The sequence below is a fragment of the Chrysemys picta genome, chromosome 1 (assembly GCF_011386835.1).
Source record: "Chrysemys picta bellii isolate R12L10 chromosome 1, ASM1138683v2, whole genome shotgun sequence".
Taxonomy (NCBI): domain Eukaryota; kingdom Metazoa; phylum Chordata; order Testudines; family Emydidae; genus Chrysemys; species Chrysemys picta.
Window position 1 is genome coordinate 248,091,172 of NC_088791.1, and position 24,440 is coordinate 248,115,611.

A 24,440-nucleotide genomic window follows, 5' to 3' on the forward strand; every position below is an offset into this window, starting at 1 on the left:
TTAGCAAAGCTTTTGATACGGTCACCCACAGTATTCTTGCCGCCAAGTTAAAGAAGTATGGGCTGAATGAATGGACTGTAAGGTGGATAGAAAGCTGGCTAGATCGTCGGGCTCAATGGGTAGTGATCAATGGCTCCATGTCTAGTTGGCAGCCGGTTTCAATTGGAGTGCTCCAAGGGTCGGTCCTGGGGCCGGTTTTGTTTAATATCTTTATTAATGATCTGGAGGATGGTGTGGACTGCACTCTCAGCAAGTTTGCAGATGAAACTAAACTGGGAGGCGTGGTAGATACACTAGAGGTTAGAGATCGGATACAGAGGGACCTAGACAAATTAGAGGATTGGGCCAAAAAAAACCATGATGAGGTTCAACAAGGACAAGTGCAGAGTCCTGCACTTAGGACGGAAGAATCCCATGCACTGCTACAGACTAGGGACCGAATGGCTAGGTAGCAGTTCTGCAGAAAAGGACCTAGGGATCACAGTGGACGAGAAGCTGGATATAAGTCAACTGTGTGCTCTTGTTGCCAAGAAGGCTAACGGCATTTTGGGCTGTATAAGTAGGGGCATTGCCAGCAGATCGAGGAATGTGATCGTTCCCCTTTATTTGACATTGGTGAGGCCTCATCTGGAGTACTGTGTCTAGTTTTGGGCCCCACACTACAAGAAGGATGTGGAAAAATTGGAAAGAGTCCAGCGGAGGGCAACAAAAATGATTAGGGGTCTGGAGCACATGACTTATGAGGAGAGGCTGAGGGAACTGGGATTGTTTAGTCTGCAGAAGAGAAGAATGAGGGGGGATTTGATTGCTGCTTTCAACTACCTGAAGGGGGGTTCCAAAGAGGATGGAGCTCGGTTGTTCTCAGTGGTGGCAATGGTCTCAAGTTGCAGTGCGGGAGGTCTAGGTTAGATATTAGGAAACACTATTTCACTAGGAGGGTGGTGAAGCACTGGACTGCGTTACCTAGGGAGGTGGTGGAATCTCCTTCCTTGGAGGTTTTTAAGGCCCGGCTTGACAAAGCCCTGGCTGGGATGATTTAGTTGGGAATTGGTCCTGCTTTGAGCAGGGGGTTGGACTAGATGACCTCCTGAGGTCCCTTCCAACCCTGATATTCTATGATTCTATGAAAGGTGCAGGCTCCAGGTAGCGCTTACCTCAAGCAGGTCCCAGAAGCAGCGGCATGTCCCCCTTCAGGCTCCTACACGGAGGCGGGGCCAGGTGGCTCTGCATGCTGCCCCATCTGCAGGCACTGCCCCCGCAACTCCCATTGGCTGCAGTTCCCGGCCAATGGGAGCTGTGCAACTGGTGCTTGGGGCGGAGGCAGCATGCAGGGCCCCATGGCTGCCCCTACACCCTAGGAGCCGAAAGGGGTACATGCCGCTTCTTCCGGGGAGCCGCGCGGAGCCACAGCGCAGGCAGCCTGCCTTAGGCACACTGCTCCACCGACCGGACTTTTAACGTCCCAGTTGGCTGGTGCTGACCAGAGCCGCCATGGTCCTTTTTCGACAGGGCAAGCCAACGAGAAAGGTCAGTCTGTGAAGAGTATATCTGGAGATTTAAGCTACAAGCAGTGCCGTTCACCTTCAAGAAACTCTGCAACTTGCATAAAACAACATTTAGAGTGAGAAATTACTATTTGTAGCCAATTTCTTTTCTGTATTAAGCCTAGTTTGCGTGTTTGTTTTATTTGCTCAGTAATCTGCATTAATCTTTTTGCTATCCCTTATAATCACTTAGAATCTATCTTTTGTAGTTAATAAACTTGTTTTTTGTTTGTTCTAAAACCCAATTTGTGCAATTCATAATGGCGGGGGGAAGCTGTACATATCTTCCTCGGCATTGAGGGAGGGAGCGAATTTCATGAGCGTAGGCTGCATAGATCTCTATACAGCGCAAACAATATAATTTGGGGTTTACACTCCAGAGGGTGTGTGCACTTGAGTGCTGGGCAATCCCCAAGCTGAGACTTTCCACAAAAATCTGATTGCAGACTCTGTGTGATTCTACAGCTGGGTGTGCCCCTACCTGTTGTGTGTGTGCCTGGCACAGCAGGACAGGCTGAGGGAGCCCAGGCTGGTGGAACAGGTGGGTTCAGTGGGACCCCAGCACATCAGGTGGCACCCCAGAAGGGGGGGGTCCAACCCGTCACAGTGTATAAGAGTTCAAGTTCAGATGTGAATGAGGCTTTGCAAGTAGGTGTCATGCTGTAGCAGACATTTTGTTGGTGGAGCATGGAGATAACTAATTCTATTAGCTTTTTATATTGCTCACGGTTAAATTGCAAAGGTAAAGGGTTGGTAACAGTGGTCTCCATTTAGTCGCTAGTGGTCCTTCTGTATTACCAAAAAACAATATAAATACCAGCAAATGTAGCCCGTTTGTCAGTTTTACACATTTAAAGACTGAGGGCTGGAAAAAGAACAGTACTGGAATGTGTCTGGCAGGGCTGTGGGGAAATCTGAACTGTCTTGGCCACATCAAGCATGGCTAACAGCCCTTACTTAAAACAGAAGTGTAAAATTGACCACATTTAAACAGCCTAATTCTCAGATTGGCATGCAGAGAGTCCACTGATAGCCTGTTAACAACTCCTAAAGTGGTAATTTCAGAAGCTTGCATTAGATGATGAGTGGTTTGTCTCCTTGTAATTGTGGTTGGTTGAACTATAGCAGGTTAGTTTTCTGACTTCAAACTTTTTCCTACTTGGAATAAATTTTTTTAAAATGATGATAAAATGAAGGCAGCCTGATTTGAGGTAAGTTGTGTTAAACTTGGAGAGAAGAGGCTTTTCTTTTTCCTCTCTACTCCTTAGCTGTGTCCTGTGCCTCTCTCTTATTGTCCCTCCCCAACCCTCTTTGTGGAGAATCCCTATGAACATTCTTGTGTCGCTGACAAACAATAATTGTAGTAAAATACATGGAAATGCAAGGGACTGGTTGTATTTTACTGGAAGCCTTCATTCAAATAAGGACTGAAGTAATTTATATAAAATACTTTTTCCCCTTTGGAGAAGATATTGTATGTGTGTATCATATAGATTTATTTTAATGTATCAGATTTTTGTAGGCAAGTTAACTTATAAAATGCCACAGTTGTAACTTCACTTTTTATTTCCTAAATTTACCCCTGTGATGATCAATATATATTGAATAATCTGTATTCTGACATTATTAAATAGTGCTACAGCATAACATGGATCCCTATAACACATCCCTTTATTTTTACCCTAAGTTCATCATCATAGTATCTAACAAAATTATGCAGTTAATTATTTGCAGAGACAGCCAGGCTAAAAAGCATTTTCTTTGGATTCTGTCCTTCATATTCTCAGCATGCCTAAGATTGTTTTCTTCCCGCTCAATTCCCCCCCACCCCCCGGCGCATTCCTTCCAACACTCATAAATAATCTTCTGCAGTGGATTGGAAGGAAATATTCCAGGGTGGGTATCATGGAAATGCTATTCTGCACTTCTTGAAGGTGATGATGTTTGTGACTGTCCTACACTTTTCTGGGAAGGAATTCCATAGCTGGAGACTTGCCACTGAGAAAATTCTCTCCTAGCCACTATTCTCACAAGCCTCGCTCATTTGGGTCCTGCATCACTGAGAACAATGCAAGCTTTGCTATTAAACTTCAGTGTGCACAAGATCCGGCTCTTGGTGGACTGTTCCATAGCTCTAGATGAGTGGAGTTTTTGGGCTCCATCATGGATGTGGAGAAATCTGGTCCCTGAAGGAGTCTCTTTGAGATGATATATATTGACTCCTGAGTAGGAAGTTTTAGAGTTTGAGGTGGGCCTGTGTATACCTAGTGCTTTTCAAATCTGTTGAAAATAGGAGCTTGCAATGTTACACTGTTAGGCTCTTAGCTATCGTGGTGTAAGAAGCATCACTGAAGTACCAGTGTTTAGAGCACCGGTAGAAGGTGAATAAGGACAATACAGTATGATACCTTGGGCGTCATATTAATAAGGCAAGCCAACAAACAGGATTGAAATTCCCATGAGCAACATACAAGGATAAGAATAAGAGCCTTACAAACCAAAGATTAAAGGAACAAAGTGTTACCGTATGATGTAATTTCAGTAATTTTGTAACTAGGAACTTTCTACCTGCTACTCATGAAACGAAAAGAACAGAAAGTCCTCCACGACCATTATATACTTTTTTCCTTAATAATGGCTGGCATATTAGCTGTTTGAGAAGGTCGCTCTGGGACTTGTCACTGAGCTTCCATTATTCCTTGCCTATTCACTAAGGTGTCATTCATAGTTACAGTTATGAAGTGGAAAATACATTTTTGATCATTGTTAACATGCCTTATTAGAAGTGAAACTTTAATGAAAATTAAATCAGCTCCTTCGATTTTTTTCAGCAAGAAAAATAGGTTTTTTACCGGGGAGGGGGAAGTTTGATAGCTAACAATTGATTCCTCCCCCAGACACAACGGAAGCTCCTTTTTTGGAGTTAATTATGCATATGAACCATCACTGAGATCAGAGATCATGATTTAATTCCTGTGAGTTTAATCTTGTATCTTCTAAAATGTTTTTGTACAGGTCCAGATCAGTTAGTGGGAGGATGACAATGATTCAGGCCTGAGGTAAGATAGCATGTACCAGTTGGTAAAATATAGATGCATGCGCACATGCCCCAGAAACATTCACATTTCTATAACTGAACATTTTCAAGGTTTTGAAACTTTAAGGTATTTTTCATCTACATTTTTGAAGCAGAAGTACTGTAATGCCATGAAATACTATTCAGATACAGAAATGTTGGGAATCTCATGTGCAAATCTGTTCTCAGGAGCTTGCCACATAGAATTTACAAACTTGTTAGGAGATATTTCTTCTTATTCAAATTTTGGATACTTAAGCATACCAAACCTCACTTCCAAATATTTTGAGGTTCACTCAACGATAGCTTGAAGCCTGCACACTTTCACTGAGGGGGTCTGCAGTGTATGTTGGTGTGTGTGTATGTAATTTTATTGCATTGTTCTTCAGGACCTGAAGAAGAGTGCTGTGTAGCTCAAAAGCTTGTCACTTTCACCAACAGAAGTTGGTCCAATAAAAGATATTACCTCACCCACCTTGTCTCCCTACATTTGTATATGTACGGTTAATTTCACTGAGGGCCAAATTTTCTTCTCACTTTCAGTAATGTGAATGAGATGAGGATTTAGTCCTAGGTGATGAACTAGTGATCATTATTATTATTTACTGTTACTACAGGGAATAATACTGCCACTGGTACTAATACTAGATGTTCCACATATGTCTATCTTAGCACGGAGCACTAATAATTCTTCTGAGGCCATACCCCAGTCGTCCCCCCAAAATACCCTCTTACCTTTTCTCCCAGTTCCCATTCTTCTTTACATAATTTTTGTTATGAATAGTCCCCCTCTGTTATGCAAAACTCCTGTGTAATGGTCTGTACATCTGATTTTTCTTATTCACTATAAAGTCAGCACACCATATTAGTGTAGTTGATTGTCAAGCTGATGACAATTTTTGCAGCTCATAGCCGTCCTCAAAAAGCAGTGAACAAGGTAGATAATGTTTCACCATTGCTTACACCATTATGTTCATTCAATTTAATACATCAGCTTTCCAGCAAACAGCTCCATTCTTCAGGTACTGCCAATATGAACTTCATGATGAATTATGGAATCAGTCCAAGAGGATTACAATAGAAAACACCACAGTGATAACTGGCAAGCCCGGCTCTTATTAAGGGTTTGTTAGTATTTCCATTATAACTTAGCCATTTCAATTCCCGTCTAGCTGAAACTTCAGATGGTGTCTTCCTTTATATGGAAAAAAATCACTAAAATTGATTAAACTCTAGTTTTTAGATACTTAGAGCCATGAATTTTTGGGTAGAGTGTAGAGGCTGTTGGTTTCAGCTGGGTTTTGGAGAGGCCACACTAAACTAATATCAGGGCCGGCTCCAGGGCCCAGCGCACCAAGCTGGTGCTTGGGACGGCCAAGGGAAAGGGGCGGCACGTCCGGCTCTTCGGCGGCAATTCAGTGGCGGGTCCCTCAGTCCCTCCTGGAGGGAAGGACCAGCCACCGAATTGCCGCCGAAGAAAAAAGCGGCGGCGGTAAAGCTGCCGCCGAAGTGCCGCTGATTGCGGCTTTTTTTTTTTTTCCTCGCTGCTTGGAGCAGCAAAAATGCTGGAGCTGGCCCTGGCTAATATGATTTGATTATTTTTTTGAGACCACATAAGAGGGAGAAAAGTGGAGAGTTGTGATCCTTACAGGGTCAATCCTTGTGGTCATACTTAAGTTGCACAGATATTACAGTGAAGGGCATCTTATAAATACATTCCATTAATAATATATTATGCAAGGCCTGAGTCTGGTAAGCCTAAGCCTGTGACTGAAAAATAGATTAAAAGCACGGCCAGCCTTAGGGGTGGGTGGGCTGGGCCACTGCCCATGGGGCGCCGTGCTCAGGGGATGCCGTGCTGGTACCTCCCACCCACCTGAGCTGCTGACAGCAAGCGGGGCTTAAAGGCAGCTAGGCAGGCATGGCAGCATTTGGAGAGGGCGGCCGGACCGAGCTGTGGGGGGAGCAGTAGGGTTGCCAGGTGTCCGGTTTGAGACCGGAATGCCAGGTTGAAAAGGGACCCTGGTGTCTGTGGTCAGCACCATTGACTGGGCCATTAAAAGTCCGGTTGGGTGGCGCAGTGGGGTAAAGGCAGGCTCCCTGCCTGCTCTGGCTCTGCGTGGCTCCCGGAAGTCCTTCTGGCTTCTACATGCCAGGGTGGCCAGGGAGATGCCACACGTTGCCCCTGCTCTGAGCGCTGGCTCTGTAGCTCCCATTTGCCAGCAACCATGGCCAATGGGAGCTGCAGGGGCAAGGGCAGCACACGGAGCCAAGCCACCTGGCCACCCCTGTGCCTAGGAGCCGAAGGGACATGCCGGGCGCTTCTGGGAGCTGCCTGAGGTAAGCACCGCCTGAAGCCTGCACTCCAAACTCCCTCCCGCACCCCAACACCTTACTCCAGCCTTGAGCCCCCTCCCACACCCAAACTCCCTCTCGGAGCCCACACCCTGTACTCCCTCCCACACTCCAAATCCTTTGGCCCCAGCCCAGAGCTCCCTCCTGCATCTCAAGCCCCTCATCCCTGGCCCCACCCCAGTGCCTGCACCCCCAGCTGGACCCCTCACCCCCTCCTGCACCCCAACGCCCCACCCCAGCCTGGTGAAAATGAGCGAGTGAGTGAGGGTGGGGGAGAGCGAGTGACAGAGGGAGGAAGGATGGAGTGAGCAGGGGCAGGGCCTCGGAGAAGGGATGGGTCAGGGCATGGCTTTGGGGAAGAGGTGGGGCAGGGAAGGGTGTTGGGTTTTCACAGTCAGAAAGCTGGTAACCATATGGGGTAGCTGGACCAGGCTGCTAACTCCTCTGAGGCACAGGTGCCCCTCGTCCCTGTTGCCCTGCTCCACTGCCATCTGCAGCCACCACTGATTAAAAGACAAGCTCTCCCCCATCTCTGGAGTTTTGCATTCCTCCGCCACACCTTATGTCCTAACTTGTTTTGCTGGACACTGAGAAATCCTCAGGTGTGTAAAGGAATGTCTCTCACACGCTCCACTGGCTCCAAGAGCCATCTTGGCCATAAGTAGCTTATGCCCCACCACATAGCCACAGAGCCGCCTTCCAACTAAACAAACCCTTTTCGGTGGATGAAAGTCTTCTTAGATGGATGCCCCCCTTTTTAGTTAAGTTTAGGGACAGCAGCATTTGGAAAGCTATAAAATGTTGTGTAAGTGCTAAGTATATAAGATATAAAGTCAGCAACATATTTGGGGACAAAAAAATTCCAAAGAGCCAAAGATTTTGCAAGACTGCTACTATATTCTACATACATGTCTCAAATTCTCTTTAAATTAAAGAAGATCTAAAAGGCTAGGCAGCACTTTGCAGATCCATGAGTTGCCCTCATTCTCCATGCTGTTGGTTTACTTGCTTATTTTGTTCAAGCTTCACAAGGGCTGTCCACTCCTAGACTGCTGCTAGGCTCTTTCTGTGTTGGCTGCCCACTCAGAGAAGATGAATGAGGTGCTTATTCCAATTAAGCCAAACTTTGAGATCCTTTTCAGAGATGTCCTGTAGGACAATGACACACTGCTGAGGCCCAATACAATTTGTTTTAAAATGTAGAAATAAGTAAAAACAGAAATGTAGTCCTATTTAGAAATATACATTCTCAGCACAATTCAAAGTTTTACCCATGCACATCTTGCTAATGCTAATACATTAATTGAAAATATGTCTCAGTTTTCCTTAAGCAGCTGTTTAGGTCTGCCTAGCAGACATGACTAGCCACAGGCACTAGTCCCTGAGACAAGAATTGGCAGCTGGTGGAAGACAGGGGGAAAAATCAACAAAGTCATCATTTTCCAAGACATTATTTTGCTAGGGGGCTGGTCATAGTGGAAGGGCACCTACCTGAACAAAAGGTCCTGTGGCACCTTTCTGTTAGTCTCAAAGGTGCCACAGGACCCTCTGTTGCTTTTTACCTGAACAAAAGGCACTATCCACAAAATGTAGTTTGGCTTAAACCATTAAACAAGTACAGTCAAGAAGTAGGTAATTTTGTGAAATGAAAAAGCAGCTTTCACTCAGGAAAGAGCTCTCTTTCTTCATTTATGTACAAAGTGCAAATAGCAAGGGACTCACAAAAATGTGTCCTTGATAATTTCTTGTGGTGGTGAACTCCTCTGCTGTCTCTGACATAGCAGAGAGCAGCAGCACTGAGGTATTACTGTTCACACTTAAAAGGGGACATACCTGGGAGAAAGAGTAGCGCTGGATATGTTATGCAGATATATTAGTAGGTACCAGAGTGGTTACATTTTGTCCCTGAACGTGTCAGTGTGACACGATACCTTCCATCATTTTACCTGGGGGCTACGATTTTTTCCCTCTTTAAATTAATGTCTACTGGTGCATAATAAACGCTGTTGTGTGGGGGGGGGGGGGAGAGGAAATCATATATAAATTATCAAAAAAATCTGCACAGCTTCAGAACTCCTGCAAATATAGTAATGATATAAAAAGGATTTTAATGTTTTTGAGATCTTATGGCTGCTTCAAGGAGTAAAAGTAAAACTCAGTGCATCTGTTTACATAAATCCTAAGCTGTGATACCTTTAGTGTGAACAGTGTTATACAACAATAAATTGTATTGGATTGTAAAGCTCTCAGGAGGGAGAATTTCTTAAATCAAGCATATCCAATAAAGATACTGTTTCCTTAAAGAGTGACAAAGTGAAAGACCTTAAAACTTCTAAAAAGATTGCTTAATGGTCTAAACAAGCTTTTATTACCACTTTTACAGCATCTAATTCTCTCTCTCTTTGGAGGTGCCAGCTGTTGTGAGGAAGGGAAGTAGACTGTTCACATGCTCTAAGTAGGAGTAAGGTAGTTGGGCAGATGGAAATCTAATGTTGAGAGCAAAGGTTAATCTGAGCTGTGTATAAGAGGAAGTAACTGCTTAGTGTGGGCTCTCTGTGTCACATGTAGTTCACTGAAGGCAAACTGAGGGCTCGATCAGCTTTCTGCTGCTTTCCTTTGTATTCTTTTTCAGAGGCAGGACAGTAAAGTAAATAGAACTGATCAGATTCTGTCCTCAGCTTTATCTGGGCATCCCAGTGAAGTCACTGTGGCTGACTTCTGTGGGGATGCCTGGTGTAGCTGAAGGTAGAATTTGTCCCAAATTGCTCATCATCCTGCAGCTATAAATGTCCCTTCAACAATCTGAAGTGGATCTGAGTGTTCAGAACTTTATTTATCAAGACCCTGCTTCCCTCCCTATAATATCACCTTTTCTTGTTAGCATCTTTCCTAATCATCACCCATTTCTGCCTTCCTGCTCTAACAACCAGTTTCCGCATGCACTGCTGCCTAGTGCTTAGTGTTCCACATCTCTCTGGGGCAGCATTTGAAATCAGCCATTCAATTCCTTTCTGCCTACCAGCAGCTGTACTGAAGCTGGCAGTTTGTGTAGATAGATGCCTTGCAAAGCCATTAAAGTGTTATTGCTCAGGCGTCCTTTGAAAATAACAATCACACATTCATCTTCTTTTGTGGTAGTCGACAGCAACTGGTGCACTGTAGGTCTGCCTGAGATGTGAAGCCTTTGCTGCCCCGTTTGAAGTTATAGTTACATTTTTTCCCCCCATAAAGTTGATTTAACATGGATACAGTGGTCAGCCTGGTAGCCACTTGAGACTACTGAGACCATTGTTATGATTAATGTATGCAAACACATCTGTCTCTACTACAGCTTTGTTTTTCCACCCCCATTCTCTCCCTGTTTTATTGACCTGTCATGTATTATCTAAAGCTGAGATTTTTGGAGTTCTCTGGGCAGGGCCTGTCTTTGTTTGTTCATTTGTAGAATGGGGCCCCAAGCCTCATTTGGGTTCCTGAGTATTATGGGTATAGAAATAATGAATAAATAATATTTTCTGTCGAATCATTTGAAAAATAGTTATTGCAAAGTAGATATTTATTTTTAAATGTAGATTACATGGTGAAACAAAATATGGCAGTGCTGTTAGTTATTTGCCCCCAGTTCATTTTATATTTTCTTATAGGGGGATAATGTGACTTAAAGTGAAAGCAAACTATATGCATTTGTTGATGGAAAGATTCCCTTTGGCTCCGAATATCATTTAAAGATTATGATGTTTGTTCTTGCTGTAGCAAGTGTTAATGCAGTACTGATAAAGTATATGGAGATAGTTAAATATTACTATGTTTTCTACAACATAATACTATGAAATATGTCTTCTTTCTGTGTTCTTTTGGCATAAATACCATCATTTAGCCTTTGGACCCAGAACAGCTAGATGGAGCTCTTTCCTCTACAATTAACAGGAAACTGTCTTTAGGAATTAATTAAATATTAGGCCAAATTCTACTAACCCTTATTTATATAATAGTTTCATTGCTTCAGTGGAATTGGTCATGAGTAAGGGCTACTGACTCAAGGAAGGTTTTGTAAGATTGGGCCCAAAATCTTTATAATTATATCAGAAAGATGTTAACAATCTGGATGTGAACAGCAGCACTATAGTTACCGCTAGAGTACAGAGAGTCTGTGCCTGGGTTATTGACACAGAAGATTAAATGAAAGTGGATTAAGTATAACCTGAAAGTTACCTGTCAGGCAGCATCTCTGTCGGATAATTTACTGGAATTTATACACTCATATACAGATATAAACTATATGGATTAGTCAGGTAAATTAGTCAATGTGATGCCTTTAACAAATATGTTGAAACAAGTCATGTAACAACAAGATGATCTTTGACAGAACTGCCAAGACAAGGTTAGACATTCTCTTTACCTCTGTGAAAATGGGGTAAAGGAGACAACAGTCACTGTCACCGTAATGCTACTTACTCCTGTTTAGTTAGTGAGCTTTTACACTAGCACTGAAGTTTAGGGTAGCTGTTATTTCCTGTGTGGTCTGACTTGCTTAAGTGCACTTCCATCCATCTTTAGGAAAGGAGGGTAAATGAAAGGAGAAAAGCATGTGCCCTAAACAAAACAAGGTGGTAAATTCATTATTTATAGCAGCATAAGTAGATAATGTGTATTGTAGGAATAAAGTGAAATGTCATAAACAAGGATCTGGGAGTGTTTGCTTTTTTGTCATCCTTTCGTAATAAGTGCCCTTCATGCTGGGCCTGATTCAAAGCCCATTAAAATCTATTGGAATCTTTCCATTAACTTGAATGGCCTTTGGATCAGGCACCCTAAGAAAGCATAGGTACTACTTTGACAACAGCAACTATCAAGGTCATTGTGAGCTAAAGACACTCCATGTGGACACACTACTATCTTTGGCCTCAATTCAGGGAACATTTTAAGTCAATGTTTGTCATGATGGACAGCAAAAATCCCATTGATTTAAGCACAGGCTTAACTTCAAGCATGCGTGAAAGTGATGTCCTGAATAGGGGCCATGTCCTCAATTGGGAACTTTGTGGCTGGAGACAAGGAAAAAAGCTGGATCGGAAATTTTTAATTCCACTGAAGTGTAACAGAGAAGTGCTGTGGTTAAAATCAAGTCTGTTTCCTCTTGTTAGGAAAAATGAAAGAAAACTTTATACAGAATTAAAAAAAAAACAAAAAAACCTAAACCTTTGGCATAGAATAATAACTATAAAAAACTAAACTGAAAGCTTCCAAATGGGTGTCTGTCATTTCCCCTTCACCACTCTGTGTGTTCCACTTGGATAAGCCTCAATGAATCATCACAAGGAGTTGGCCTGAGGTTCAGTTGTGTAATCAAATCTAATTTTGCTGTGGTGCTTTTCACAACCTGAGGGATTAAAAGGAGCATAAATTATCAGTTTTATCTACTTCAATCATTAAGCACAAATATTAAACTTTTATATAAGTCTTTGTACATATTTTGGAGTTGTAATCAACAGGGTTTTTATTATTTGTTTTTTTCCTTTCAGTGCACTTCTTTGGAAATGAGATGCCTTAATATTTCAAAGTGATTTATTGCTGAGATTTTGCAGACTAACAGGCACTGAAATCTTCTGAAATACCTGACCAAGTATATACAGTCAGATAGCAAGCCTCATAAATAATCAGCAAGCCCCATTTTTATATAGACCCAAACAGTCTTTAGGTTAACAAAACACTGGCAGGAATCCAGGTAGCCAGATATCTGGATAAAGTAAGCGGGGATTAACCAGGGCTCAGCGATGTGTCAGGGAACAAGGAAGAATAAATGCCAGTTCAGAGTTCAGGAGGAGAGATGAGAAACTATATTGAACTCCCCACCTCCCTTTAAGAATAGAGTGGGGTTTCAGCATTCTTCTATTGACCCACCCCATGTTGGGACCTTGCTGAAAATTTCTGATGGATTCCTGCTGCACATTGCAGGCAGTGGGACTTGTTCACTCCACCTTGAACACAAGCAGTTGACTCTCTGCACAGAGAGGGTCTACATTGAACAGTCCTTAGGCAGGAAAAGCAGCCAAGTTCGAGTTCAGGTTTTAAGGCCCTTATCCAGTCACCACTTCCTTCTCTGCCAATGATGCCAGCCTTCACTGTCCAAATGGCTGCTTCTTCCTAAAGCATCTTCTTTCTGTCTTCTATGCTACCCTCGACATGAGGCAGCTCTGCATCCCCAAAGTACTCTATAAAGCCATTGCTACCCTTTCCTTCAAATCTTTCTGCAAAACCCAGTCTTACTGTGATGCCTTCAGGAAACCACTGACTGATAATGGCCAGTAGGAATTATTAGAGAGACAAGGTGGGTGAGATAATATCTTTTATTGGATCAACTTCTGTTGGTAAGAGAGACAAGCTTTTGATCTTACACAGAGCTCTTCTTCAGGTCTGGGAAAGGTACTCAGGGTGTCACAGCTAAACACAAGGTTGAACAGATAGCTTAGCATAAGTAGTTAGAACATATCCTAAGGCAGCGGTGCACAAACTGGGGGCACACCCCCGGGGGGACACAAGAGGTGCATGGGGGAGGGGTGCAAAGAAAGTTTCTTAATATCCCTTTTCACAGTGGACTTACTTGCTCCCCATTGCCATCCTTACTTCTGCACTGCGGTTGGCGGTGGCAGCCTTCAGAGCTGGGCAGCTGGAGAGCAGCGGCTGCTGGCTAGGGCAATGTTGTTTGTGGAGCAGAATTTAAAAAATAGTCCCACGCAGGGCTCTACAGCTGTGCACAGATTTTGGTGCCATAAAAAGCACCAAGCAAAGATTCTAGAGATAGTCAGTATCAAGTGCACTGTTTATATATCTATTCCCTTCAAAAGGTTAGTTTGATCTTTTTCAAACAAAATGGATGAATGGGTTGTGGATGGTAGTAGTAAACATTGCAGTGTTTCTGATTCCTCATCGGATGCTAATGTTACTTCAATAAAAGTAAAAAATAAACAACAACCCACTAATATCAACAGTAATGCAGCTGAATTTGTATGTGAACCTTCCACAAGTGTTGGCGCTAGTAAGTCTGCTGTGAAAAGTCATATAAAAGAATCTTTCAGTTTTAAATTAAGAAAATATCCAGATGAATATAGAAAACTGGGATTCTCATGGATTCTTGTCAATCACAAGCAACAACCACTGTGTTCTGTGGTGTTAGCATGAAACTATTGAAGCTCAGATGGCTCTTGATTACGAAACGTTCTGAACATACAAATAAAGGCGTTAATTTTTTCCATACGCCATGCTAAGTCATTGAGTGGTCAAAGAGACGTGCTGAAAAAGCAAGTGATGGTGCCATCAAAAGCTCTGAAAGCATCCCTTGAAGTCGCATATTCGATTGCTAAATCATGAAGCTGCATACCATGGGTGAGGCATTAGTATTACCAGCTGTGGTAAAGATGTATCAATTATGCATGGAGATAGATGTGGTGAATCTTTGAAAACTATTTCTTTGTCAGCAGGCAGATCAATGAACTTTTTGAAGCTATCAAATTGCAACTTTTGACTTGAGTTAAACAAAGCACAAAGTTTGCCATGCAACGTTGAGAGTACTGATATCACAAATTTGGCTCAACTCATTGTGTTTGTCAGGTATTGCTATGAGGATGAAATTCTGGAAGATATGTTGTTCTGGGGTGAATTATGGGAGATGACCTCTTCAATCTTGTGACTGAATTCTTCAGAGGACATGGCCTCTCATGGTCAGTACCAGGTTTACAATGATGTAAATGGCACCGTGGTGCCAGGCCCACACTCAGAAGGGGCCCTGGCAGGTGGACTGTGGTCCCGCCCCCTCGCTCCACCTATGCTCTGCCCTAAGGCTCCGCCCCGCTCGACCTCTCCCCCCCGAGTCCCCACCTGCCACTCGCTCCTCTCTGCCCCCTCCCCTCCATGTGAGTGGCAGGCAGGGCCAGCTCTAGGTTTTTTGCTGCCCCAAGCAAAAAAAATTTAGGCTGTCCCCCACCCCAGCCCTGGGCTCTCCCCGCACTCCCCTGCCGCCCCAGAGCTGGGCTCCCCCACCACACTCACCCTCTGCTGCCCCAGCGCTGGGCTCTCCCCCCCACCCTGCTCTCTCCCCCACCCGCACCCCCTGCTGCCCCAACTCTGGGCTCTCCACCCCACCAGACCTGCACTCCCTGCTGCCCCAGCCCCGGGCTTCTCCCCACCAGTGCTGACTCCGCCCGCTCCCCCCTCGCCTCCAGCCGGTCCGGCGCTGGCAGGGTCGGGGTAAGCAGCGGGGCTCCCAGGCCGTGCCTCAGCTCAGGGTCCCTCCAGCTGGGGCTCCCGCCTCCAAGACTGGCCGGGACCTGAGAGGGCAGAGCTGGCAGAGGGCTGAGGAGCCCAGGCAGGGCAGCCCCAGAGGGAGCGGAGCCCCGGAGAGTGCTGCTGCTCCTGGCCACCCTGCTGCAGTCCCTTGGTGGCTCGGGCCACTTCACCCAGCCCCGGCTGCAGTGCTGGGGGGTGGCCACCCTGCGGCACCTGCAGGCGGCTCCGTGCGCCCCGCAAGGCGGCCCCCAACCCGAGTGTCCCACGCTCAGAGCCAGCCCGGCCCAGCCACAAGGTGCGCTGCTCCCTCACAGTACAAACCGCAGCGGCCCCAGGGCACCCCCCGCACACAACACGCTGCTGCTGCCAGGGCCGGCTCTAGGCTTTTGCTGCCCCAAGCAAAAAAAAAAAAGGCTGGCTGGAATGCCACCCCTGAAAATGTGCCACCCCAAACACTTGCTTGGTTTGCTGGTGCCTAGAGCCAGCCCTGGTGGCAGGCAGGGCCTCAGGGGGGGAAGAACCCAAATGGGAGGCCTGGCCTCGTGGAGTGCGGGGTGGGCCGGGGCTACAGTCCAGGTGCTGGGGCCCACAAAAGATTAATCTGGCCCTGGTCCTGGTCTAATTGCATTGGTATGTGTACTGATTGTGGAGTTGTGATAATGGGTCCCAAAAAAGGCTTCAGAGGGAAAGTACTCAGCATTGCACCTCACATTAAATTCATGCATTGCATGACACACCATGTGAGGTTCTGGCTGCTAAAACACCGGAACCTGAAGCAAACAAGGTTTTCAATGATGAGGTGTAAATTGTGAATTTTGTAAAACCAAGACCTTTAAAAAGCTGCCTCTTTTCTATTCTGGGCAATGAAATGGGCTCCCAGTATGACAAACTCTTTCTGCATATGGAAGTCAAATAGTTGTCCCGAGGGAAGGTGCTTCACTCTGTCGTCAGTTTCAAGGATGAACTCCAGCTCTTCCTGTCAGAACACAACCCTGCATTGGCAGAAAACTTAACCAATGAAAGATGGCTCTCGATTCTTTGCTATCCCATAGACATTTTTGAGAAATTAAATGATCTCAACTCTTCACTCCAAAGAAAGAACAGCAACATCTTGCTGCTTGGTGACAAGATTTCTGCATTCCTGAAGAAGCTCACTCTGTGGAGAGAGAAATATGAGACGGAAATGCAGTCAGTTTCCATTGTCTCAGTGAATTCACAGAACAATATCAACCTGACCACAAACAAATTGATAAAGTTGTCTCCAATCATCTGAAAAATCTCCATCAAGAGTTATAGGAGAAGTGTCATGGACTGCCAGCAGAGGAGGCTGATTGGACTAGAAACCCTTTTTGCACAGATTTGGCAGCTATACATCTCCCTCTTGCTGAACAAGAAATGCTGTCAGAACTACCAAATGATGGCACCCAGTTGATGGAATTCAAAGGAAAAGCACTGGGAAGTTTTTGGTTCTCTGTGAAAAAGGAGTATCCAGGACTTGCCATAAATGCTCTTGCCATTCGCAGCCACATACGTATGCGAGATTACCTTCGCCAAACTGGTGGCAATCGAGACCAAGCAGCGCTCACGACTCCAGCTGGAAAATGATCTCAGAGTAGCAGTTTCTGAGATAAAACCAAGCATGGATGTCATTATCTCAGAAATGCAGTTAATATAAGTGGTTAATTTTTTCTTCATTCGAAATTTTTAAAAAATATATGTTTGCAGTTTGTAATACTTCATGTTTACCACTTCCTAATGACCTTTACCTAGTCTTATAAATTTAATAATAAAAATATTTTTTTCATTCTTTCTGCCAACTTGCCAAAAAAAATCAACCACCAGTTTTAGATTACAAGTAATGGAGGGGGAGGAAGGAGACGTGACAAATTCCATGAAGGGAGGGAAAGGAGGGATGGGCATGACTAGAAAAGTTTGTGAATCACTGTTCTAAGGGACCATTCAAGATGAAGTGGCCCATTAACACACATAGTCATAGGACAAAAAGAGGGGTTAATGGGTTGCAAAGTGTTATAATAAGCCATAAACCCACTGTCTTTAAGACCATGATTTTTAGCACCTGGCAAAGCTATGAGTTTAAGCTCCCAAGCTCATCTTTTGAAGTGTTGTGCAGATTTCCTTTGAGGATGGGAACTGATAGGTCAGATGTAGAGTCACTTCACCTTGAAAGGTCCCTTAGAATATGTGCTAACTACTTATGCTAAACTATCTGTTTGATCTTGTGAGTACCTTTCTCAGACCTGAAGATGAGCTCTGTGTAGTTCAAAAGTTGGCGCTCTCGCTCTCTCGCTTTCTCTCTCTCTCTCTCTCTCTCTCTCTCTCTCTCACCAAAAGAAGTTGGTAGGATAAAAGATATTACCTCACCCAACCTTGTCTCTCTAATATCCTGGGACCTACATGGCTACAACAACACTGCATACAACCGTAGGGATTATTGACATCCATTCATTTATATTAAAAAGGAAATTGTACATGATGTGTATCTCTGAAGGTATGAATATAGCTAGTCTAAGTTAAGGCATGTTCTTATTAATGATGTCCTTGTCATTCTTCGCCAATTGTTTGTTACACTCACTTGTTGTGCTATTTCCTATGATAAAACGTGGGATGCTATCAGATGTCTGTGGAATTGAAGTGAGCATGTTTGTAGAGGGGCATTCTGCATAACTAGATACTTGTGAGAGGTGTGGGAGTATCTTGGCATAACCATTTGTGTATATGCTGAAAGTTCCTTGTACTCTGAGCTGTCAGAATATTATGTAAGAGATTAATATTAACTCTTTTCCTTTCATTGTCTCAGTTAAATTGCCTGAGGGGTTAGAGTGGGGATTGGGGAATAAAAGATAGTGAAAGATTACATGCTATAGGGGAAAATAGGAACATACCAGTCTGAATCAGACCATACTTCCTCTGGCAGTGGCCAGTATCTGATACTTTAGAAAAAATATGTTACGCCCATAATCCACTGAGTCTATCTGTAATGCTGTACATGGGGGAGGATATAAGGTGGGATGGAATTTCTTCCTGATCCATCAGTGATTTAAAAAATTTCCTGTCCTTTTATTTACCTGAAAAATGAATCCTAGGATAGATCAGGATGTTCTAAAATAGAACAATCAGGAAGAAGTTACTTCAAATGAAAACAGTAGGATTAACCTTTGTGATGAGAAGCTGATAACTTTCCACAGCTGTCCTTTTTTATCATCAACACAACCTGCAAATAACTGCATCTGCACTCTGTTAGAAGAAATAAAGTATTACTTCTGCATTTTCTTATCTTCTTATGTTGTAACAGTACTGGCTGTACTTCCTTTTGTTTTCCTTTCCAAACAAGGGATCTAATCAGGGTGCAGATTAAAGAGACAGCAGATAAGAAGAGAAAACTCTAGTGGAGTGCATTGCAGAATAGCCAGGCATGCAGGATAGCCAGGTGGTGGTGATACTGAGGAATGGTTGCATACTGTGTCTTTCTTAATTGATCATAATATACCATAGTAATGAATTCTATCATCTACAGCCTCAGAAACAACTCTGACATCATAATCAAAAAGGCTGACAAAGGAGGTGCTGTCGTCATCATGAATAAATTGGAATATGACCAAGAGGCTGCTAGACAGCTCTCTAACACCACATTCTACAGGCCATTATCATCTGATCCCACTGAGGATTACCTAAAGAAACTACATCATCTGCTAAAAAAACTCCCTGACAAAGCACAGGAACAAATTTGTACAGACACATGCCTAGAACCCCAACCAGGGGTATTCTATTTGCTACCCAAAATCCATAAACCTGGAAATCCTGGATGCCCCATCATCTCAGGCATTTGCACCCTAACATCAGGATTGTCTGGTTATGTGGACTCTCTCCTCAGGCCCTATGCTACCAGCACTCCTAGCTACCTTCGAGACACCACTGACTTCCTGAGGAAACTACAATCCATCGATGATCTTCCAGAAAACACCATCCTGGCCACTATGGATGTAGAAGCCCTCTTCACCAATATTCCACACAAAGATGGAGTACAAGCTATCAGAAACAGTATCCCCGATAATGTCACAGCTAACCTGGTGGTGGAACTTTGTGACTTTGTCCTCACCCACAACTATTTCACATTTGGGGACAATATATACCTTCAAGTCAGTGGCACTGCTATGGGTACCTGCATGGCCTCACAGTATGCCAACCTTTTTATGGCTGACTTAGGGGACGAGAGCTAAGGAAGCGTTGTTCTAACACCCCTACTCCACTTGCACTACATTGATGACATCTTAATCATTTGGACCCATGGAAAAGAAGCCCTTGAGGAATTCCACCATGATTTCAATAATTTCCATCCCACCATCAACCTCAGCCTAGATCAATCCACACAAGCGGTCCATTTCCTGGACACTACTGTGCTAATAAGCGATGGTCACATAAATACCACCCTATACTGGAAACCTACTGACCACTATACTTACCTACATGCCTCCAGCTTCCATCCAGGACACACCACACGATCCATTGTCTACAGCCAAGCTCTAAGATACAACCGCATTTGCTCCAATCCCTCAGACAGAGACAAGCACCTACAAGATCTCTATCAAGCATTCTTAAAACTACAATACCCACCTGCTGAAGTGAAAAAACAGATTGATAGAGCCAGACCTCCTACAAGAGTACCCAGAAGTCACCTCCTACAAGACAGGCCCAACAAAGAAAATAACAGAACACCACTAGCTGTCACCTTCAGCCCCCAACTAAAACCTCTCCAGCGCATCATCAAAGATCTACAACCTATCCTGAAAGATGATCCCTCACTCTCACAGATCTTGGGAGACAGACCTGTCCTCGCTTACAGACAACCCCCCAACCTAAAGCAAATACTCACCAGCAACCACACATCACTGAACAAAACCACTGACCCAGGAACCTATCCTTGCAACAAAGCCCGATGCCAACTCTGTCCACATATCTATTCAAGTGACATCATCATAGGACCTAATCACATCAGCCATACCATCAGGGGCTCGTTCACCTGCACATCTACCAATCTGATATATGCCATCATGTGCCAGCAATGCCACTCTGCCGTGTACATTGGCCAAACCGGACAGTCTCTACGCAAAAGAATTAATGGACACAAATCTGACATCAGGAATCATAATACTCAAAAACCAGTGGGAGAACACTTTAACCTGTCTGGTCATTCAATGACAGACCTGCGGGTGGCTATTTTACAACAGAAAAACTTCAAAAACAGACTCCAACGAGAGACTGCTGAGCTGGAATTGATATGCAAACTAGATACAATCAACTTAGGCTTGAATAAGGACTGGGAATGGCTGAGCCATTACAAACATTGAATCTATCTCCCCTTGTAAGTATTCTCACACTTCTTATCAAACTGTCTGTACTGGGCTATCTTGATTATCACTTCAAAAGTTTTTTTCTCGTACTTAATTGGCCTCTCAGAGTTGGTAAGACAACTCCCACCTGTTCATGCTCTCTGTATCTGTGCATATATATCTCCTCAATATATGTTCCAGTCTATGCATCCGATGAAGTAGGCTGTAGCCCACGAAAGCTTATGCTCTAATAAATTTTTTAGTCTCTAAGGTGCCACAAGTACTCCTGTTCTTTTTGCGGCTACAGACTAACACGGCTGCTACTTTGAAATCTATTATGATGGACTTCTTCACACCAGGTAAACTATTTCACCAGTATGTAATTGTATTGGATCCGTTCATGTGCTCCCCATAACTCATCTAATATATACTCCCTTCTCCCAATCTTACTACTATCCTATGCTGTACTGCTTATTGTACTGCTTTCCTAACCATGGCGGTAAGTCAGGCTGTTCAGGAGACTGTGTGAGTACTGTCCTGGAGCTTCGTATCACGTGCTAGAGATTTCAGTGGAAATGTTATGTCCATTTTATGATATCATAGCAAATTAGTGTAAACAAAATAATTAATTTAGGGGCCTTATCCCACTGCCATTGAAGTTAATGACAAAACTTTCACTGAGTTCAGTGGGGAGCAGATCAAGCCCTAAGTGGTACAACTCTACCCCGATATAACGCGACCCAATATAACACGAATTTGGATATAACGCAGTAAAGCAGTGCTCTGGGGAGGCAGGGCTGCGCACTCTGGTGGATCAAAGCAAGTTCGATATAACGCGGTTTCACCTATAACGCGGTAAGATTTTTTGGCTCCTGAGGACAGCGTTATATCGGGGTAGAGGTGTACATGCATAGAGTTGTGACTCTGGTTCTCTATTGCAAGTCTTATTTACTCATAATAAAAATTAAAACTCAAATTACATAAAGAATCAGCAACCTTAAAAAGTGGAATTTGGAGTTGTACAAAAGATTTTTTCCAAGGATCTACTAGGACACAATGTAGGCAAATGTAAAGCCACAACAGAAAGTGGATAGTCCACAATTCTTCCATAACAGGACCAGAATTCTACTCGTGGATCTGTTAATCCTATAGATCTGCCATAAGCAATGGGCCACTCTGCAGGGGCTCTGTGCCACTGAACTGCTGCCTGGCCCCATGATTCTATGCATCAAGTGTCCTGCAGGAGTCACACTGCTGGACACTTCCCCAGCTTCCCCTTTCATGGGTAGGTGGGTGGTAAACTTGCATTTGATTCATTTTGAAACCAGGCTTCCCCTTCATATTTGTGGTAGTGTGATTCCTACTCTCTGTGCATAGTGCAAATAGGTCTGTAGGAACACGTAATCCTTTCTCATCAGCAGCTGATCATAAAAAAGGCAGTTGGAAAAGAATAACACAAGGCGGTAGATTAAATCAAACTCCTTCCCAGGCTGTCCTTTGTGAATTATTACAGATGGGTGTCAAATAATAAGTGAAACGTATCTGAAAGTGGGGCCGAAGGGGGGCGTGGTAAGAAAGGAAGAAAAAGAAAAGAAATTAGCACTATTTTTTGCAAAAGGAAAGTTACATTTCTCTTACATTCCTCAAACACATTTGTTTCCTTTTTCATTCATCCATTCCCACAAAATGTATCCATTCCTTCTCTGTCACAACTATAATTTTAGTCCAAAGCCCATTGACTTCAGTGGATTTGTAATTAGGCCCTTGGAGAACCTCATTAATAGCAACATTAATAGCCATCCCTAGAAAGCTACTTGTATATATCAACTTTGCACATTGCTGCAGTTCATCTGAGGATCTCAAAGTATTTCACAAGCATTTACTAAGCCTCACAACAACTGTGCGAAGTTTAAGAATAATTATTATTCCCATTTTATAAATGGGTACTCCATAATAAAACAACCTTATAATATTTGGGCATAAATTTACAACACCAGGGTGATACCGAATTAAAGGGAACTATATAGTCTGACAATCCACCTTATAATTCATCCCCCTCCAAATTCATTTTACAAGTTAAAAATGAATGAATGAATAAATCAATAAAATTAAATGGGGCTCATCAAAAATCTGAGTCTGACCTCATCCCTTTTGAATATTTTAGCAAATTAGGTTAAAGAAGGCACTTCAAGGTCTGATGTTTGATCTAGGGTTGCCACCTTTCTAATTGCTGATAACCAGCCCCCCAAGACCCTGCCCTCTGTACCCACCTCTTCCCCCCAAGGACCCACCCCTGTTCCACCTCTTCTCTTGAGGCCCTGCCCTCTCTCCACCTCTTCCCTCAAGGCCCCACCCACTCGCTCACTCCTGTCCACTCTCCCTGCCATCGCTCACTGGATCATCTCCACCGCCCTATCCCACGCCCCAGCTGGGATCCCTCTGCTCAGGAGCTGGGACGGGAGCTGCTGCAGCCTAAAAAGGAGCTTGTCTGCACATGGGAGGCAGCCCTGGCTGAGCAGGAACTGGCGCAGGTTAATGACCCGGCACCCCCCCCAACCCTGCAAGAACTGGACTTTTGGTGTCCGATCAGTACATCTGACCGGACACTGCCAGGTTCCCTTTTCGACCAGACTTTCTGATCATAAGCCAGGCACTTGGCAACCCTATATGGTACCCAGACTCAGAAACCAAAAAACAGACAGTCCAGGTAAAACCTGGATGGATGGCAACCCTAGTTTGATCTGTCCTGTAGTTGACATTTCACAGGACTTTCTAGGGTATATTTACATATCCTTCTCCCCAGAAAAGGTTCAATATGTTTAATTATCTTCAATATTTTCTTTAAAAATATATTGTAATCATTATCTCTCTAGTTATTTCTCCTTGCTTCTCTAATACCTTCAGCATTCATCTATATCAGGGATTGGCAACCTCTGGCATGCCGGCTCGCCAGAGTAAGCACCCTCGCGGGCCGTGCCGGTTTGTTTACCTACCGCGTCCGCAGGTTCAGCCGATCGCGGCTCCCACTGGCTGCAGTTCACCGTCCCAGGCCAATGGGAGCTGCGGGAAGCAGCGTGGGCCGAGGGATGTGCTGGTCGCTGCTTTCCGCTGCTACCATTGGCCTGGAGCGGCAAACCGTGGCCAGTGGGAGCTGCGATCGGCTGAACCTGCGGACGCAGCAGGTAAACAAACCGGCCCGGCCCGCCAGGGTGCTTACCTGGTGAGCCGCGTGCCAAAGGTTGCCGATCCCTGATCTATATTATAGTGGTGTGGCAGTGCTACTATACTTAAATGTTGCATAATGACATCTGTTTAAAGGTGGACTTTTCTAAGCCCTCTAAAATTAACATGATTACTCTGAAATTTGGTGTGCCTCAGGAGAATGCAGGTAGGGTTAGTGACCCAAATTTGGAGTCATTTGAGCCAGGGCTTCCATCAATATAAGCCCACTCCACCAAATACCCATTTAAAAAATGTTTCTAGGTGTTTTGCCCAGAGCTAGAAATCAAACTATTGATGAGCTATGGGTCAAAATGGTCTCAGTCTGTCAAGTTTTACCTCAGATAGTGCATGGCACCAACTAAATCTATGGGGGATCCAAGCTAAGAATAGTATTTAAGAGAATGTACATTTTTACACTGCACGTTTGACCAAGGGGGTTCCTGAATTACAGCCCTCTCTCCCTCAAAAAACCCAGTTTTCTGCTGCTGCCTTGTACTCTTAAGCAGAGAGGTACTAATGACTGGATGAATCACAGCTCTCATAAAGGCTGTGAACTGGCTCTTCATTAACATCCCTAAAGGTAAGTTAATCACTGGCAAAGGAGTTTTGGCC